This window comes from Priapulus caudatus, unplaced genomic scaffold, assembly GCF_000485595.1.
Source record: "Priapulus caudatus unplaced genomic scaffold, Priapulus_caudatus-5.0.1 Scaffold64, whole genome shotgun sequence".
NCBI classification, from domain to species: domain Eukaryota; kingdom Metazoa; phylum Priapulida; class Priapulimorpha; order Priapulimorphida; family Priapulidae; genus Priapulus; species Priapulus caudatus.
The window spans coordinates 265,083-270,193 of record NW_014577125.1 but is presented as its reverse complement, the minus strand read 5'-3'; the positions used below and the strand labels follow the sequence as shown (position 1 = coordinate 270,193).

Here is a 5,111-nt window from a genome sequence, read left to right as displayed (position 1 = left end):
TTCGGACATGTCGTGATCATTGGAACCTCAGGATATCCATCGTTATCGTCGTCTCCATCACACCAACATAGTCTTCAGCATCGTTTGTTATCATGTTGGCTGACCTGAACCAATAAATTTTAAAACAAGTTATTTAGGGCTGTGCATGGACTAATATTTTTTTTATCAGATGACGGAGAGAGACTGGCTGGAAAATTGCAGAGGGGTTTTCGAGAAGTGTTTCCAACACAATAGGAGCGAATTGACGGAAAACATGGCTTTGTGCTCCACAAATCGGGTTCAGTGTTCATAATACAGCATTCTTCGAGCATGTGCTGATGATCGTTATTCGATTATAAATTTATTTATATCGACGTTGGGTGACGGGGAGTTCGGATGGTGGGTATTCATGGAATGCAGTCGAAGGAAGCCTAGACAAAGATCGCTATTATCTACTCCGAAAAATCACCCTCCTGGAGATGAACGATTGATGTGTATCAATCCTTGGTTGATGAGGCATTCCCTTAAGGGATGTCATTATGAAACCCGTTTTTTCCCAATTTTTTTTTAAAGAAATATGTCACAGAGCCGAGTATGTCAAATATTCTCTCACGACCGGACGGTTGTAGAAAAGCCTTTGTATGCTGTCAGCGGGGGTTCAGGTTTTCTGACTAGATATATCTCAGCCAGAAATGTTGATGAATGGTTGATGGCTGCATGTGTCCGCATACTTTTAAGAGTAATTCAGATCAATGCAACGCTGCCCGGGTGTTATGACAACGAGGATATCACAGAGGCCAATCTTAGAATCTTGTGGTATACTTATTTAGCAACACAGCAGCAGCGCTAAAGCTAAACGGGCAAGTCAACTGGCATAGTTCACAGCCCTGCTGGCGCTAGTACCATGGGCATATGACATGATGTAACGGCGCATAATTGGAGGTCACAGGTCAAAGGTCAATGGGCACAGGGCAGATTTTGACATTTTCTGAGGAAGTCTGATGAGCGACTTGAAAATTTTTTGTTTTCAGCCGGTGACCCTAGATTTTTACGCACTTAATTGGAGTCCGGTCAAGGTCAATGGGCACAGGCAGATTTTGAATTTTTGAGTGACATGGTCTGACGGAGCGATGAAATTTTTTGTTTCAGCGGGGGACCTAGCATTTTTAGCGCGACTAATTGAGGTACAGGTCAAAGGGGTCATGGGGCACAGGCAGTTTTAGACATTTTCTGAGGACCATGGTCTGAGGAGCATTGAAACTTTTTTGTTTACGGTGACTAGCTTTTTATGGCTTTATTGAAAGACATGAAAGTGTACTTAACTGATGTGTTAACTCACAGCTGAGGCGAAATTTCTCGCTTGCACTGAATATACTTGGATTTCGGCAACTCAATGGGTTGGAGGTTATCACGCACGAAGGTAATGCATCTTTGATTATTTGGTGAACACTTGACGCGCATTCGCGGAAACGCTTTTGCTTTAGAGCCTCCACCCGCCCTTTCCCCCTCTCCCACCACCACCCTACGCTCGTGCTCGAGCATAAAGTGCGAATTGCGTTACGTGTAGGGGTACGCGAGTACCTCACATAACTTACGAGGTATAAGCTGTCAGTCGCTGTCTCTAACCAAGATGTTTATGGGGGGGGCCTGTATCTCTTTAACTATCGTCTCGGCTCTCTCTTTGGTCGAACGCGGTTATATTATGCATAGGGCAGACACGCTATACCTATTGTTTATGAGCAAATCAAGGAGTGAGGTTTATCAAGCACGAAGGGTGATGCATCTTTGTTATTGTGGACACTTGCACGCGCCATCTGCGGCATCTTTTGTATTAGGCCCCTCCCCGCCATCCCCACTCTCCTGTAAAGAAGCTATGACTGCCCGCTGATCGTATCCGTGGTTCGCGTGTGAGTGCAGTTTTATACACCTTGCTAGGCGTCCTACGTAACTCGAATGTGAAGAATTATAGATACGCACAGTATGCCGTATTTCATGAATCTCTTTATTGACACTACTTAAACTGATCCGGCATAAACGTGGCGAATACGTACAGTTGTAGTTACGCGGAGTACGCTACATAATTTACGAGCGTATAAAGATGTACAGTCCGCTGTCTCTAAACAAGATGTTATATGCCGTGTATCTTGTGTCTACCACTATCCTCTGTCTCTCTCTACTGGTGTCGCACACACACGCCTGCCTCGGCTCAAGAATTAGTTATATTGAATCAATATCGCAGTGACACGTGAGCTACCCTATTGTTTATGAGGAACTCAATGGGAGTGTAAGAGGTGTCTCTCGACGTGCTCACTCGCGGATGAATGGGATATTATGGCTCATTCTAATTGGATTATTGGTGATTGACAAACTCGTTGCACGCGACTAATCTCGTCTCGACTAGCGTAGTTGCATCTTTACCACGGAGCGGAACTTAGTATTTTGGGACATCATTAAGAGCCTACCTTCCACCTCTACGCTCTCACCCTCACTTCTTCACTGTTAAGGTAAGCTATGACTGCCGTCGATCTGTGTAGTAATCATTGTGTTCATGTGATTACGCGCCTCCTGATTTACGAGTGGAGTGCGTTTAATCACCCTTGGCTAGCGTGGTTCTAGGTGAGTACGAATGTATAGTACAGTTATCTCTCTGTGCGGAGTAACGCATCAGTATCCTGGTATATCATGGAAAATGTCTTATATAAGATATGTGAGTCTCGTGTGGAATGACTAGGTTCGCCTCACTAACGTGTGCGTGGTGGCATACAGCATGTTAGAGCATTACTTCACAGCTAGGTGTGTTGTCCTCGCTCGTGCAATAAGCTTGACCGACTGTACGCTGGCTATAAATGATGGAGCTAGTGCAGAGACATAATTGTTATAAGTGTTCTACGCATCGCATTAATATTGGCCTTATTTTGGTGTGTTCTCCATCCTATTCATACACTAGCGCATATGTTTTGTCTTGCGTTTCTCCTCAGATTAACTTTATTTCGAGTACGATTTGAAGCTCCAAAGTCATAATTTTTAGCTATTAATCTCAGGACTATTGTAATTTAGTATTGTTTGTTTGACAGTGTTGTAATGTCAGTTATGTCTAGGTTAGGGTGTAGGCATTGATCAATCATTATCGATAACTTATTCCAAATTACTTTCATTTATGGATATTCTCGCAATAAAGTAGAAATGTTCAACGCTAAACGCAAGGTTATGCTTTACAGACCTCGTTAGTTCTAGTCACTACAACACTGGTGGTGGATAGGAGGTAAGCCATATTTTGTGCTTGGATAAGATTGTACGTAGTGGTGATGCGCTGTAATCTATTCGATTAGACACGGCTAGCATTGTAATTTTCGCAGTTGTTTTTTTTGCACAATATGCTATTATCCAACATGAATAATGTCACTTGTATGCTATATAATTTCTTAGAATACAACGAAATACGGACGTTTTGTCATTTAAAGCTTGTTTAGAATGCATTGAATTAGAATTAAAATTAAAAGTTTTTACTCAACGCAGATTTTAAATCATTACTTGCCATATTTCACCATACCAAGGAGATGCATTGTAACTTATTTGCGCCGCAAGAATTGTACATGACACAAACGTGTTATTTCCCACTGCTATCAACACATTAACATTAGCGTGTTGATTGACTCTTGCTGCTATGTGATGGTACTGACGCAAAAGTATACGTATCGTATGTAACGTTCCCCCCTGTGGCGTGGTGGTTGGATCAGGGCCGTGATCGTACCCATATGGTGACACGTCGGGTCGTGTACTTCGTACTGCTCAGGCACGTTCCGTTATGCACCAACAACGACAAACGAGCCATCAACACGGATATAGGCCGTACTTGGCTATGTACAATGCGATCTTTTACTTGACCCCAGCAATCACAATACAACAGTCATCAATACATGATAGTGATAGTTCAATGATCTTACGCTATACGTAGCTCTTGGTGCCGGTGGTTTTGAGCGTCTTGCCTCTTCCTCCCTCTCCGGTAGACTAGAGTCTATCGCTGACTCTGGCGTGAGTGTAGCATTTGGTCACCGCAAGCAGATACGTCATTGCAAATACACATTCTTCATACACAATTATCAATACCATGTTACCATTATATAAATGGAGTAATGGATGAAGCTATAGTTATTAATGCGTTGTATTCATTAGTAATTACACGAGCAGGCAGACAATATACTTGTACATATAATAGGACGTCAAGGCAATCAACAAATTATTTAGTGTTAACTGTCGGTTGGGTAACTTAAGGGTAACCTTAACCTCAACGAATTAAGGTGCATGTGCCTCGTAGTGTATGCTTCCGTAACACCCGGGTTGAGCTATACGATGTTTATACTAGAGAAGATGAGAGAGGGGAGAGAGAAAGAGAGAGTGCGAGGGCGAGCGAGCGAGCGACAGAGAGGTGGGAAAGCGAGAGAGAACGACCGAGCAAGAGAGAGAGAGAGAACGACCGAGCAAGAGAGAGAGAGAGAGAGAGAGCGACACGCAGTGGGAGAGACAGAGTGACAGACTGATAGACAGAGAGCGAGCGAGAGAGAGATAGGGAGACAGAGAGGGTGGGAGAGAGTGAGGGGAGGATGAGACAGGGCGAGAGAGAGAGAGAGAGCGGCAGAGAGGGGGAAAGTGAGAGCGAACGAGCGAGCGAGAGAAAAGGGGAGAGAGAGAGAGAGAGAGAGAGAGACAGAAAGAGGGAAAGAGAGAGAGATAGATAGACATGCAGAGAGAGAAAGCGCGCGCGAGGGCCAGCGAGTGTCAGAGCGAGAGAGGGGGCTCAAAGAAATAGACATGCAGAGAGAGAGAGGGGGGCTCAAAGAAATAGACAGACATGCAGAAAGAGAGAGAGAGAGAGAGACATGCAGAAGAACAGACAGAGTGACAGAGAGCGAGAGAGAAAGAGAGAGAGAGGGGGAAAGGGAGAGCGAACGCGCGAACGAGACACAGAGGAGATAGATAGACATGAAGAGAGAGAGAGAGAGACAGAGGTCACGAGAGAGCGAGAGAGAAAGAGAGAGAGAGGGGGAAAGGGAGAGCGAACGCGCGAACGAGACACAGAGGAGATAGATAGACATGAAGAGAGAGAGAGAGAGAGAGAGAGAGAGAGGGAGAGA

At 44.5% G+C, this 5,111-nt stretch overlaps 1 long non-coding RNA gene across 1 annotated transcript in view; it reads left to right on the top strand.

Moving 5' to 3' along the window:
* LOC106821232 overlaps positions 1–3,494 on the top strand; it is a 3,996-nt gene extending 502 nt beyond the window's left edge. Inside the window, exon 2 of the long non-coding RNA XR_001395710.1 lies at positions 3,242–3,494. This is a non-coding gene — a long non-coding RNA (uncharacterized LOC106821232). The remainder of the gene's footprint in view (positions 1–3,241) is intronic.
* Positions 3,495–5,111: the final 1,617 nt, after the last annotated feature.